This window comes from Anastrepha obliqua, chromosome 5 (assembly GCF_027943255.1).
Source record: "Anastrepha obliqua isolate idAnaObli1 chromosome 5, idAnaObli1_1.0, whole genome shotgun sequence".
NCBI classification, from domain to species: Eukaryota; Metazoa; Arthropoda; class Insecta; order Diptera; family Tephritidae; genus Anastrepha; species Anastrepha obliqua.
The window spans coordinates 90,503,191-90,519,003 of NC_072896.1; the positions used below are offsets into that span (position 1 = coordinate 90,503,191).

Sequence of the window (15,813 nt, forward strand, 5' to 3'; positions counted from 1 at the left end):
CCAGCAGCCAGCAGCCAGCAAGAGCAGCAGCATTCAGCAGCAATATCAGCAGCAGTTGTCAGTGGCGTTGTCACAGTGCCTGTGTCGCCGCGCGTCCTCAGCAGCAGCCGTCAGCCGTCAGCCGTCATAGCCACCAGTCGCACAACATAATCAATTCAAATTAGAGCAACGGCAACGAATCGCATTAGATCATTCGCTAGCGAGCAGTGTACGTGTGAGCACGCATAACGGTATTATCCGGTTAATATTTTTCCCCATCAAAAATCTTATGTGTGGATGTGTGTTTGTGTGCATGGCAAGTTTCGCAATAAAACGGCAAAGCAATACGTTTTAAGACAGCGCTCCCGGTTGCATGAAATGCAGGAAAAAAAGTTGGATGCAATAAAAAAAAATTGCTGAAAATTAGAGGAAAATCATGAATTAATAAATTGTATGGAAAAACTAATTTTTTGCACATCGAAGGTGTGTGTGTGCGATAATCGCTCAGATTGAAAGTAAGCAAAAAAGTTAGAACAAAAAAATTGTTTGCGAGTTTTTTAGGTTAAAATAATAAAAGCCTAACTTTAAAACTGAAAAAGAAGTGCCAAATTATATTTTAAACCCTATAAAAGTGCATTAAAGGAAAAGAGGGAATTCATTAAGCGTAGAGAACCATAGAAAAGCGTAAAAGAAGCCGAAAAAGCAAATAGAAAAAAATTAAAAAAACGAAGTCCAAAAAAAAAAACAATAACTTGAAAAAAATGACGCCAAATTGATTGCTTTTGTTCATAAACAAACTGCTTCTGAACTGAAATAAAATTTTCTATCCACAAGGCACACAAAAATAATTTTCCGATCACGTGTAAAATCAAAAACAAGAGGAAAAATACTAACAAACAATAGCGCAAATTGCTTGCCTTTGCCAAAAATTCAGATGCTAATTTTCCTAATATAGAATTAATAAAAAACTGAGCCTAAGTTGAAATAAAATTATTAATCCAAAAGCCAGACTAAAATACTTCAAGAATTGCGCGTGAAATCGAAAACAAATAAGAAGAACCGAACAAAAAATGGCTTCAAATTGTTAACCTTTGCCAAAGAACACATTCCAATTTTCATAGTAGAAGATTAAAAAAGCTGCACTAAACTGAAATAAAATTTTCAAATTATATTCCAAATATATATCAGAAAATATTTTTCCGATCGTGCGTGAAATCAAAAACAAAGCAAAAGGAGAATCTAACGAAAAATGGACCAAACGTTGGCCTAAAATATATCTCCAATTTTCTTAATAGAAAATTAATAAAAAAAACGGCACCTGAAATGAAATAAAATTTTCGATTCACAAGCCACACAAAAATACTTCACCAATCGCGCGTGAAATCAGAAACAAAAGGAATAAAATAACAAAAAATGGCGTCAAATTGCTTACTTTTGCCAGAAAATAGATTCCCAATTTTCAATATAAAAAATTAATAAAAAACTGCATCCAAACAGAAATAAATTTATTAATCCCCAATCTTCACCGGTCAAACACATTTCCAATTTTCATAATAAAAAAGTAACAAAAAACTGCACCTAAACTGAAATAAAATTTTCGATCCACAAGCCACACAAAAATACTTCACCGATCGCGCGTGAAATCGAAGCAACTCTCGCGAAAATATCAACTTTGCAAATTGAAAATTTCCTTGAACAAAAAAGCCTTTTCCATTCGCTTCTTCGACGCAGGTCCCTTTAAAAATCAATTCCACTCATCTTCAACAATCAACAGCTTCAAAATCTCATTTACCGTTGGAAGTATTTCATGCATGTCCCAACTCACTTGCCCGCACTCAGCAAAAGTTTACCTTGACTACTGAGGTGCATGTGTGTGTGTGTGTGCATGAATTGAGCGCTACTTTGAAAAAAAAAGAAACAAAAAAAACTTTGAAACTGCCACGCTGCATTGTTGTTGTTTTTATTATATGCCAAACACGCGCGCATCAAAGTTGAAAAGTGCAATTTAAGTGAGCTCAGAAACTTTTCCGCCCATCCACAACTTGATTGGGCACCTTTTTTCTATTTAAACTGAAACTAAAACTAAAACTAAATTACGCGTGTGTGCGTATGTGTGTTTTTGCTTTAGTATTGCACTCACCTGGCGCAGCCTGCGTTCAGTTCGCCTATTTTATGGATAATTAAACGCGTAATTGTGCGGGAGGAAAACTTTTTTTTCGTTTGAAAAGGACGTGATTTTCCCTACTGCGGCGTAGTGTTGAATGAAAGAGTTGACGAGTTGGCAATTAGAAAAATAAAAAATAAACAAAATCATTGTTTGCAACGCCATTTAATTTCACGTGCGTGTATGCGTTTAAAAAGTTTGGCGCAGGATATTTGAAAAAGACACAGCAAAGAAATTTCTCTATTCGAAACTGTTGAAAAACTCAGAAGGAAAGTTAAAGTGCATTTAAAGTAACTGGAGATCAAAAAAGAAGAAAATAAATTCTAAACTAACGCAGCGCCATTTTTTGTGTTAGCTTCAGCTTTTATTTTAAAAAAGCGCGTGTGGCCGGGTTTCCAAGGAGGAAACCCGCCAAGTAATTGTCGTCAAAATTTTCACAGACGGAAATAAGGTAAATGTAATAGAGAAATGCACACATTTACAGATGGCGAGATGGCGCAAAATTAATCAATTCATTAATTGTTTTCAAATTTTTACTAAAAAAAACAAAAAAATTATTTAGAAAAATATAAATAAATTATATAAAATTGTAAAAAAATTTTCAAAATTTTCTAGAAACTTTCAACTTCTCAAGCAAAAGTTTTCTGGTTATGCAATTTTATAGCCCATTGAATTATAGGCGTAAAAAATCGTCTTATTTTAGGTTTTTTTTTTTGGTGATGTAAATCTTTACTTTTACCTTTAAAACGCTCTATTGCTCGATTGTTTGTCTGCTGCAGCTGTCCAGTTCCCAAGTGTCAAATATGACTGACGTACGACGCCGTTTGCGAAAATTATCTTCCGATAGGTGATTAATTTTGCGCCACCTTGTACCTCTACAACTATAACCATATTCAAATCTAGGTTAGGTTAGTATAAATGGCTGCCGATACTAGGGGGCCCACTTGGACAAATAACCAAAATTCGTCCCTTATGATACCATAGAGGGGAAGGGGAGGGGATTGAAATAGAAGGAAAATAAACAAACAGGTGGAGAAAGGAAGAAGAGGTATATTTGGATTAGAGAATGACGACCAACAGTGGCTAATTACGTTCGTATTAACCACGTCAAGCTACTTATGAATTTCACCAGGTCTGTGTTAAGCCCGCAATATTCTCAGATGTAGCGAAACAGTGAGAGCCCAGATTTCCAACTATTTGCGCGAGAGAGCAGAGTAGCTGAGAATGAGGTGCTGAGACAAAAGTGTTGAGAAAAAGGAGCTGAGATGATTTCACCTCATTCCCCAGACAGCTTCTGCAGAAAGGACTTGAAGCAATCCTAAGTCTCACCGTATGGACACCTTATGGATAATGTCCGGTAAGGATACCTACCAATTGCTAGAGCTGCGGCTTTGTTAGCCTCAGAAGTTCTCTCGAGCGCCCCTGATCTAAATTTAAACCCAAGATGTATTTCAAAAAATGCCTTAGCCGATTTAAGCAAGAGCTGCGATAGAACACCACGACGGTCTTGATATTGAAGGTGATTACTTTGATTTGTTTCGTACTGATTTTTTTTTTTTTTGCATTTTTTCTGAAGTTAAGGGAGGTGGTAATTTCGGCTTATCTCATTTAAGCGCTTGAGTGGGTTTGAGTAGGCCGAGCAATCATTAAGATCTCTCAGGCATTCCATTGCGCGTAAAATCTAAAAGGTGTTATTCCATCTGAATCCTCTATTGGATTTTCGTCATTGCATACTTCACACTTTGCATACTTATAATATAGTGGACTCTGCCTTGCAATCATCATCATCTTTTGGCTCTACAGCTCTTTGTGAACTTTGGCCTGCTGCACGTGGGATCTCCATACGTCTCGAACGCTTGCGACTTTTTTCCAGTTCGTTATACTAAGTTTTTTGATGTCGTCCTCCAGTTCATCGGTCCATTTTGTTCTCGACCTTCCTCTTGCTCTAGTGCTGAACGCTCTGGCTTCTACGATTTTCTTCTGCGCCCTCGTACCGTCCATTCTTGTAATGTGACCCAGCCATCTAACCGCTGCGCTTTGATGAAACGTATCACATTTTCGCCCTTTATCAGTTGATCTAGCTCGCCGTTCCATCTTATCCGCCACTCGCCGTGATCCTTGATTGCTCCGATAATTCTTCTGAGTACTTTTCGTTGGAAGGCTTGCAGTTTGGTTTTATCTGCTTCAATTAGCGTCCACGATTCAGCTGCATAACATAATACTGGTCTAATGATGGTTTTATACAGAGTCAATTTGCATTGTCTGTTTAGTAGTTTTGATTTGAAGAGTTTCGTTAACGACGCATGCGATCTGTTCGCTGCTGGAATTTTCTCATCGATGGTGAGGCTCATTGAATTGTCTCTACTCAGTTTGAAGCCTAAATTGGTAAAGGATTCAACGATTTCAAAAAAAAAAAAAAAAAAGTCGCAAATTTTCAGTTTGCCTGATGTTGGTTTATTTTGTCTGGACATCATCATATATTTCGTCTTATCTTCGTTGATTTTAAGACCAATTTTACTAGCTGCAATTTGAATATCAGCGAAAGTTTTGGTTAGGGCGTGGATACTTTTGCTGGCAATTGCTATGCCATCTGCGTATGCGAATAATTGAACTACCCAATTATTGTTTAAAATATGTCCAGTCCTTTTTGCGTCACTTACTTCATCGATGGCACAGCATAGCATAAGGTTGAAGATTGTTGATGAGAGCGTATCCCCTTGTCTTACTTCAGTTTTAATTCTAAAGGGGTCGGATTTTTTATCTCGTATCCTTACTTTGGATACTGTTTCTTTCAGAGTCATCAGCACTATTCTGGTTAGCTTGTCTGAGATTTTGCATTTATGAAATATTGTGGGGATAGCCCTCCTGTTGATGCTATCGAAAGTCTGCTTAAAATCAACAAACAGCATGTGCAGCCTAATGTTATGCTGAAAACATTTCTCCATGGACTGTTTGAGAGAAAAAATTTGGTCTATTGTTGACCTTCCAGGTCGAAATTCGCATTGATACTCTGGAAGTACTCTTTCCGAGTGGCCTATAAGTCTTTTGTTAACAATTCTTGTGAAGATTTTACACGTTGTGTTGAGTAGGGAAATCCCGCGATAGTTTTTGCAGTTTACTTTATCGCCTTTCTTGTGAATGGGGAGTATTATTGCTGTGTTCCAGTCGCCTGGCAGTGTTTCATTGTTCCAGATCAATGTGGTGAGGTGATGCATTCTTTCAATGTAACTAGTACTTGTGTTTTTTAGGAGTTCAGCTGTTATATTGTCTTCTCCAGGCGCTTTGAAGTTTTTCATATAGTTGAATGCGTCTAGTATTTCTTGTAATATAGGTGGCTGTTCGTCAGAGTGGTCTAGAACTGAAAATTTTTTTTTAACATTAATAATTAAAAAATGGCACTGAATTTGACCCTCCCGAAAAATTGGACCTGAACGGTGTTGTCCAGTTTGTCGCTTCAATTTATCTGAAACACAAAACCCCAAAAAAACTATTAGACAGAATAGCTATACTAGAATAAAAATAAAACAAAAAAATTTGACAAAATGGCGCGGTTTTGAATTTGACACTCTAAAAATCGTGTTTTTTCTCATTTTTTTAATAAAAAAAAAAACGAAATAATTGAAATAATAATATGATTGTAGTACGGGCGATAGCCATTGATGTTGTGAACAATATTAAAATTTCAAACGATTTGGTTGAATAGTTTTTTTTTTTTATAATACCAGGTCGAAAAAGGTAGTTTTGAGTTGATTGAGCTTAAAGTTTTGAGAGTGGCGGCGTGACGAATCTGACTCTACCTGCTAAAACGGCTGTAGAATAGAAAATACTGGGAATATACTACCAAATATTTGACAGTATATTCTTAAAAACGTATACTTTCTAAATATAATTTTTTTTTTTTTAAGTCTAGACCATCGGAACCCCTTAATTAAATATTTGTTTGAATTACAAAAAAAAAAATTATCTGCCATTCGGAGACGACATAAAATTGTATGTCCGCCATTTCCAGAACCACACTAAGGCACACATGGCAGATTGGAGCAGAAGCTCAGCCAAACATCCAACAAAGGATTTATATAAAAATTATTATTACTTTTTTTTTCCTTGTTCACTCCACTCGGGAGCATAAGCCCTCGACAAGACTCAGTTTTGAGATGATTTCGTTAATCTATTTTGTTTTATGGCAGGGTAGGTGATTAGCCTGCCGCTACCAGAAATAATTAATTATATTTATTATTAATATAAAAATTATAGTTTATATATGTAAAATTAATTTCTTTTTTTTTTTTTTAATAATTATAAAAATTGAAGTTTTTGACAAAAATACCAATTGCCTGGATTCGGAACGATAATATATTATATATTTTGTATTTTTTATTTTTTAATTTTTGTTATCCACAAACCCCTACCACCCAAGAAATTTATGCAATTATGTTAAGCTGCCAACTTCCTACCCCCCAATAGTTTTACTTGAAAATATAAGCATAAATAGGCCTGATTGCGCAATGGTGATGTTATTAAATATCGGAATTTCCAGAAGTATTTTTATAAACCTTTTTTTGTCAACTATTACTGCATCGTAATTTTCTACTAGCGGCAGGCAGGCCACTTTTAACGGCAGGCTAGTCACCTATCCTGTCAGAAATCATAATAGATTATCGAAACCAACGCAAGACTGAGTCTTGTCGAGGCCCTGTGCTCCCGAACAAGGAGAAAAAAAATGTCTACTGCCTCTCAAAACTCTCAATTTATGAGTTATGTTATTTTTACTTCGAAAATATCCCTACCCATAAAAAAATGCTTGTTTGAAAGAGGAACTCACTCTACTATGTTTGCACTCTGATAAGCATCTCGGCGTACAACACTCATCCCTCTTCATCACTTTTGGTTTTCTGTTGTGCGCTGTTTAAATGCCCACCATTTTTTATTTATTTTTTCTTGGATATGGTGTCGCAGCACCGACGGCCACTTCACGCATCCTTCAGCACTGAAGTGTTTTCTTTCATGCCTTTCCTGTGAAATTGCACACGATTTAATAATACAGCACTCAGCGGTTAAATTAAATCAGATGTTAAATAAGAAATGAGAAAAAGAAAAATTAAGAAATAAAATTTAATTTCCTGCAGTGACTTTCTTTGTGAAAAGTAAGCTTTTAAGCCACTCAATACATACAAGCGTACTCACATATATGGATTTTATAATATTTTTGGATTTGAGTAAGCTTCTTAAACTTCTTCATCATTGATTTATTTGAATTTTTAATGAGATTGGAATAATGACAGATAGATGATTGGATTCTAAATGAATGTCCGTGTTCCTGCTAATGCATTCAGCGATTACACAGGCCAACTTGGATTTTTTTATATCAGACTGGTTTCCGACATAAGAGGGTCGTTTGAAAAGTCCGTGCAAAGTTAGGCTATGCATCGAGACTATGCTTAGATATGTAGTATCATCTCTTCGAAGAACACAAACCAAGTTTCAGCTAGAGTGGTCTAATTCTTTGTCTTCAGCATTCGTTTGAATCGAGAAAGTCGAGTGATTTTCAAAAAATTAACGAAAAAGAGTTTCGTCTGGTGGTTAAATATTCTTTATGAAGAGCAAAACGCCTCAAGAGACTAAAAGAGGCTTGATAAACATAATGGTGACTCTGCAGGACAGTTTATAAGTGGTTTAAAAATTTTCAGAATGTCCATATGCATAAGTGACGCTGAACGTTCTGGACGAGTGTTGCTAGGACGGTTTGCAGCTGTTCCAGAACCATCCGCAAGACTTTAAGCACCGTTTCATCACTGGGGAGAAAATGTGAATACACTACTGAGACCAAAGGTAAGCTAAACATTGGCCATATAGAGGGAATCTGCGCCAAAAAGGCGAGGATGGTTCCTTCAGACGGAAATATTATGGCTACTGTCTTTTGGGATTTGCAAGGACCATCAAGAAAAAGTTGAAACTATTACAGGTGCATATTATGCATCGTTATTGGACCGTTTGACAAACGAGCTGCAAGAAAAACCCACACGACTGGCAAGCAAGAAATCCTTTTCCATCACGACAATGCACCAGTTCACGCCCAGCAGTTATGGTCGCAAAATTAATCGAAATATGGACCCAATTCGTTTCACAACTTAACTAGTGTTCCCCCTTATTCTCCAGACTCGGATCCCTTGGGCTACTATTTGTTCCCCAATTTGAAGAAAGATTGAAGGAGATTGCAAAAACGAATGGCTATTTCTCAGACTTGCACAAATCAAATTATTCTGATGGAATCAACAAACCAAAACAGCGTTGGACGAAATGTTGAAGCCTAAAAGGAAACTGTGTCGAAATATAAAAAAAATGTACCCAAAATAATTATATTTCATTGCAAAGAGTTCAAATTGGCCATGTGCAATTTAAATTATTATTCTTATTAGTTTCGCAGATATTAACATTAAAGTAACCGGTAGGGTAGCCGGCAAGTACTTTTCGAGTGTTGAGGTAATTGGAAAAGTCTTAGTTTGCAATCCTGAATTATTTAAGTGTGCTTTGTTCCGTCCTCCCCTAACGCAATTATTACAAAATCAGTTCACTTAAACTTACGATTAATTGCCTTGAGGTCCAACAGAGAATCTATCTTGGAGAAAGCAATTCATCAGTTCAGACCAGATCTTCTTTGCACATACCACTTTTGTGGCGCAGAAGTGTGACCGGTGACTACATTCGATTGGGTAACTCTTGGAGTGTTCGAAAGAGAGATTTTGCCGAAGATCGATGGACCTTCGCTTCTTGGAGACGGTGATAGAATGATGGACTCCAAAATCTTAACAGCAGTTTCGCTTGCTAAGTCAAGTCGTATGAAACTGTTTGATTTAAATTACGTACTGGTTGTGGCAAAGAAAGTGAAGTTTTGTAGAATTTTTTTCTAATTGGCACTGATTAGCTTGAGGAAGAACCGACTGGCGTGCTTTGTTGAACTCAGTCAAGATTCATTAGGCGGTTACTAAAGAGGGAGAAGAGGTGCTTAGGGTTATTAGGGTTAGTTAGTAATGTTTTTGAGGATATGAATTGCACGTAATTTAGCGTACTTGGTTTTAAAATTGTCCATTTTACTTCCAAAATTCCTTCCAATAGGCACAAACACGGGCTTAATCTGGTAAATAGGCAAATATAAAATATTGTTCAAGATAAAAGCGCAGGTATGACTTATTAGTTAATCATGGAAAATTTCAATGTTTCGGCAATACTGCAATACTACTTATAGATCACCAGGTTGTTTTCATTCGTGATGACTAACATGAAAAAGAGAGTTTTAAACAAGCTGGAGGATATCAAGCGTGGTGCTCTCAAATCAAAAATCAGAAAGAGTAGAGTCAAGGTTTTTTACTGTAGAAATTCATTTTTAAAAGGTTTAGAAATCTTTGAATTTTATGACTATCTTAATGCGAGATTTATTTTGGTCCAGGTCCAGGTGATATAAACATTCACTTGTGCATACATCGACGACTTCAATTGTAACTAATTTCGCGGTATTCCAGGAAAAAAATTGATTTTTCAATCTGCTTAATTTTGCAAATCTTTTCCACAAACAAGTACTCACATTAGTTCGCAGCTCTTTTGATACCTAAATTATTATAGGAGCGAGTGCATACCATCATCTCGAATGATAGGATCACTATTTTTGTCGGCTGTCTTTTATAACAAATTCATTAAGAAATGCTGAAAAATAGCGAATAAAGCAAGCAAATGCCTTTCAACAAATTTCCTTTTAGGTTGATGGTCATCGAAACGACACCGCAGGCCGTTCGATGTGTTTTGCTTTACAGATCTCAAGCTGACGATGAATCTAACTTCCAATACATATGACTAATAAATAGTGAATATATCCAGGAAATTCTGGGCAGAAGCATGACTTCAGACAGCAGAAAACCTGCATTTGAAATTGAAATTTGAAAAAGGCGAGCCAAGAAGCACCAAGAGATTTGGTAACTCCTAAAACACTCAAGCGAAAAAGCTCAGTGTATTCAAAAGTCTCGAAAGGTAGAGGGTTGATAGTCGAGAAGGAAAGGAGAAAAGTGACAGAGAGAAAGATATAGGATTGAATAGAGACAGAGACAGAGATAGAGACAAAGACAGAGACAGTGACAAAGACAGTGACAGAGAGAAAGAGAGGGGATTGAATAGAGATAGAGACAGTGACAAAGAGAGTGACAGAGAGAAAGAGAGGGGATTGAATAGAGATAGAGACAGTGACAAAGAGAGTGACAGAGAGAAAGAGAGGGGATTGAATAGAGATAGAGACAGAGACAGTGACAGGGAGAAAGAGATGGGATTGAATAGAGACAGAGACAGAGATAGAGATAGAGACAGAGGCAGAGGCAGAGACAGAGACAGAGACAGAGACAGAGACAGAGACAGAGACAGAGACAGAGACAGAGACAGAGACAGAGACAGAGACAGAGACAGAGACAGAGACAGAGACAGAGACAGAGACAGAGACAGAGACAGAGACAGAGACAGAGACAGAGACAGAGACAGAGACAGAGACAGAGACAGAGACAGAGACAGAGACAGTTCCTGTGAGAACTTTCCAGATTCTTTGGCAAATCTGAAAATATCCTGCAGTTTGAGAGAACGAATTTTACTCATCATTCTCATGACATCGGAACTCAAAAGTCGTAGCCTTGCTCTAGCAAAGGTAGGACACTCACAGAGAAAATGCTGAGTGCAATCCGCCTCCTCTAAGCAAGAAAGGCAAATCGCGTCCTCAATGATTCCAATGTTCGTCATATATTGAGCCCATGGGTTGTATTTTGTAATAATACCACCTATCCACCGAATGTCTTTTCTTCCAGGTTTTATAAGAAAGTTCGGCAGTTTTCTGTGCGGGCTTGTCACAAAACACTTCGCAGTTTTGCAGCGTTCTGGACTGAACCATTCCTCTTTATGTAAGTTGTATACATAATCGCTGATCAAATTTATAATTCCTGCAGAAAAGACTTCGATTATTGGAATCCTTTGGGGTAACCGCTGATTTGCAATTTCACTTCTTTGAGCACGGCGGTGTCCTTGAACCCATATAAAAACAAGCTTATTCGGTCTTGCAATATTCTTGAACAATCTTTGAAGTTTGCTTTGTGTTCTCTAAGGTCTTTAGTGCAGCCTGACTATCACTAAAGACCCAAATCTGTTTCCCGCTCTATCTCCCCTTAATTATCCATTTTGCTACTTTCAGAGTGGCAAAAATATCCGTTTGGAAAACAGTTGTCATTCCTCTCATAGCGTAATGATACTTATTACTATCGCCTCCATTATTACCATCCGCCTCCAGAATCTATTTTCTTCTTGGACTTATCGGTAAAGAAAATATCCCGCAAACCTCTTTGAATGCTCTCTGGACTACTCCATTGCGTAACATCGAATTTCTCTCCAAATGAAACCATGGGCATAAGATCATCGTTAGGTGCCAAAAACAGTGGATACTGCTCAGATAGCATACTAAAAATTTCTCTGCGTCCCGAAGTTCCGTCTTTGTGCCAAAAACCATATTGATCGCGTACGCGATTTTGGCCGAGTTTAACAAAGCGCACCAGTCGTTTCTTTCTCGTGATGACCGGCGCCATTTGGACACACCAAGTGAAGCCAAGTCCTTCTCCACCTGATCTTTCCAAGGAAGACTTCCTCTTTCCCTGCTACCACCCTGCTACCACCGCATCGAATACTTTGAGGGACCGTGCGTTTGTATCCATTCGAACGGCATGACCCAGTCAGTGTAGCCGTTGGATTTTTTTATTTTTTAAGTCTACACATTGCTTTTGTTGCTTCTTGTTGTATATTAAGATCCAAGGGAAGCAAATCAAGCATAGCTCACTCATGGCACCCAAAATGCATAAACATATACTTCTTTGCAGTTTGTATATTTCGTGACGTGTGGACCAAGTGCTCTTAAAAGCTCCGAATATTATTTAGAGAAAATATATCGTCTATCGGTAGAGCCTTTGGGCTGCTCTTAATAGTGACACCCAGGGTAGATATGCTCAATTCCACTCCATGTCTTTAAACTTTCTCGATATTTTGGTGAGTCCAATGAGCCTTTTCAGAGAGACCGCGCCTTAACTATCCAGGACTTAGAAATAAAAGAACGTAGAAATTGTTGGCCAGAAATCTGAAGCGCATTGATCGAAGTGTGAGACCTTCGCATAGGAAGTGCTGAATGGACTGTCATCTGCACAACTCCTAGAAACCAAATTTGCGGATCATCCACGACGATTACAGCAGAAATTGGAGAAAGACGAGTGTACAGAGTTATGAAGAAAGTTCAGGACCACCTTGGATACCAACATCCACTGTATAATCTATACTCAAGTTTGTTATAAAAAGATGGCTCATAGTAGCTACTTGGCCCCTGAGTTATTTTCATGCCATTATTACCCAATCTAACAAAAAACTGCATTTATTGGAATAATTCAATAAAGAACTCTGAGTTTAGTAATCTTAGTAATCTATTTTACCAAGAACAGACTCAGAACCGAGCAAGCACTTGCAAAAAGGACAAAATATCTAGTCGATTATAAAAATAGTTCAATTAAGAAAAGCTTTGAATAATTGATGGTAATTAAAAGGCGACCATCGAACAAATAGACTCGCTTCATAACTGACATGTCTGGCCGCCCAACTGAGTAGTGACCACCAAACAGGAGGCCAACGCGCGCGCAAAGCGCACACGCAGGCGAACCAAATATAACACACACATACTTATATACATATACATACATATACATATGTATACAATATAAACACACATTTCAAAGAAATTTTTTTTCTTTGGAGCACCATGAACTCATATCATATTTTGAATATGAAGCATTGGGGGCAGAGTAGACGCCATCGCTTGTAAAATATGCTGCGATTCATACGCATACGCATGTGAATCCCAACCAATTTGGCTTGAGGCTTTACTGCGCCACATGGCGTCGAACGCCAATGACCAATAAAATACGCCAAATGCAAAACCAAGCCGCCAAATTAAAATTTCTACAAACAGCAGCTACGGCTAACGAACAGCAACAGTAACAACAACGAAGTTAAACAAAAACAGCAAAAAAGCAGTAAAATAACAAATATTGCTGAAATTAAATTGATAAACCACAAATTAATTGGATGGTCGCTGGCGGAGTGCGGATGGTATGTCGAACCGTTGGTTGACCGGTTGGTTGACCGGTTGGTTGACTGGTTGGTGGGCAGCGCCAAGCACACTGCCGCCACACGCCAATGGAGCTACGCCAACGCGGGTGATATCGAGAAATACACTTGTATGCGAACATATGTATATGTGGCAGGCATGCTTACATACCTTTTTCCTGTAGGAAAAATGTGAAGTAATGAAACAAATTTCTGATTCAGAACTCGAACGATTTCGCAACTTCGCTAATCAAATAGTAGATATCCGAGTAGGTTGCTATCCGTTTCTCTAACAAAACTCAGGTAGAAAATTTCGACTCAAAGAAAGCTAATTGGCTCTAAATATATTCTACTTAGCTCGAATTCCGATTCAAAAATATTTTGAAATACACATTTTTTCCCCTACGAGTTTTTTTTTGGAAAAATGGACGGCACTGCAGCTAAGTACTTGATTTTATTCATTTTCGAGTAGCTAATTTTTTATATTTTATTCTTCGATAACACCGCGTTACACACATTCTGTCCTATGAACCAAATATACTTTTTCGGAAAAGGGATAAAAAATAAAAATACACGTTTATCGGCGATTTTTATGTACACGTCACAATTTTTTTTTTGTATTTTATAACTTTAAACGAGCAATTCTTGTATGCATATCTGTATAGCCATACGATCTCAGGATTAGCTTAACGGGTTGCCACCTGTTCGAAATTAAAAAAAAAAAAAATTTCATGAGATATGCCGATGTGGGTATCAAAAGAAAGGTATTTCACTCCGCATTACAATAGAGATATAAAACCCCGAATTTTTTTATTAATTTTACGAGTATTATATTAAAATTAAAAATTGTTACATTAAAAATTTTCCTTGAAGTTATGCCGAAAATTTAGAAAAAAAAATTCTGAAGTGTACATGAAAATCGCCGATACACGTGTATTTTTATATTTTCTCCCCACTCCGAAAAAGTATATTTGGTTCATAGGACAGAAAAAAAGTTCGTTTTTGTAACGCAGTGTAATATGTAAGTATACTTTTAGATGACTGTTTTGAACAGAACTGAATATTTACTACAAAATAAACATCTCTATGGACATATTATCGCTCCTAGTTGGAGAGCATAGGGCGAAAATAAAGGCATCGCTTTCTGTGAGCCGCTATGTTTCGGAAACATTTGGAAGGGAAACATATTGTTCGTAGGAGAAGGACAGTTGGCTAAGAGTGAGGGGCTTTTGTTTCCCGTACTGGCGACACGCTTTGTGCTTCTTATTCGCATTGTCAAACTTAAAGAAGTAAATTTGAAAAGCAACGAACCCTATGATCAAAAAGTACCGGGAAAGTGATGTTCACTGTTTTCTTCCATTGCTAAGGCGTAGTGCACCATAAGTACCTTCCATCGGGCCATTAATAATATATATTATTTATCCCTTTTGAAGCGTTTGAGAGATGCGGCCGGAAATGTGGGCAAAAACTTCGTAGATTTTGCATGATGATTACGCGCCATCGCACCGAGCCCAAATTGTGGTCGATTATTTGACCAAACACCAAGTAAATACCATCGTGCAAGCACCGTATTCACCTGATATGGCCCCGTGCAACTTCTTTTTGTTTCCCCAGTTGAAGTTACCACTTCGTGAAAGGAGATTTCAGTCGATAGAGGAGATCAAAGAGAGTGCGACGAAGGAGCTGAAGGCCATCCCTTCATCGACGGGTGCTACTTCAGACGAGTCATATTTTGAAGGAGATAAAATAAGTTTGCCTGAAATTTAAATCTGTTTTGTTTAAATTAAACATTCTCGGTACTTTCTGATCATAGGGTATATATCTATAATTTCTTTCCAGGTGGCGGTGAATGGGCTCTTATTTAGGATTGTGCGTATCCAAATTTTTCGTGCGCGTACTCTGTGCCAGCTAGGTTTTGGGTTCCATTGAAAACCCATTTTGGCAACCTTAACGTCTTCTCGGACCTCTTCTTCTCAGAGAGAATGTCCAATTCCAAATGGAATTGCCAAAACATGCGGCGCATTATCTTAAGGCATTTATTAATAAATGTTTGAAATTGTCTGCATATGTGCTGAAAAATGAACAACAGAAATTCTCCGTTGGACTTCAAGGCTGACATTATTATAGGGGTTCCTAGTCACTTACAATCGTAACTGTCAACAGTGACGTGGGTGCAGATATGCGAGTGCGCCGGCTGTTTATTTGATGACATGATGGCTCTTAAGAAATAGGTCCGATAAAAGTCCACTACTCTGTGTGACCTTATTAGCCAAAGCTTTAAATTGGGGATATAATTGTGCATCCAACGCACTTTTATAGAGTTATCCTACTGTGTCATTCATCGGTCCAGTTTTCTCGTAATCCCGCGCAATAAAAGAAGTTTACATGCCTTCATGTTCTCGCTATTTGAGCAGCTTCCATTGCTAGTATGTCTAACGCGTGCATTACTGGGGTTCCATCGTTGGACATCGTTGGAGGTAGGCTGTAGTCCTCGAAAGTACGATAGGTGT

General features: G+C 37.7%; 1 protein-coding gene across 1 annotated transcript in view; it reads left to right on the top strand.

Annotated features, from left to right (window-relative positions):
• Nucleotides 1-2,527: 2,527 nt before the first annotated feature.
• The window catches only part of LOC129249201 (homeobox protein aristaless), a 188,658-nt gene continuing 175,372 nt past the window's right edge, over nucleotides 2,528-15,813 (top strand). Inside the window, exon 1 of the mRNA XM_054888882.1 lies at nucleotides 2,528-2,594. The gene's annotated coding sequence lies outside the window, so the exon portion shown is untranslated. The remainder of the gene's footprint in view (nucleotides 2,595-15,813) is intronic.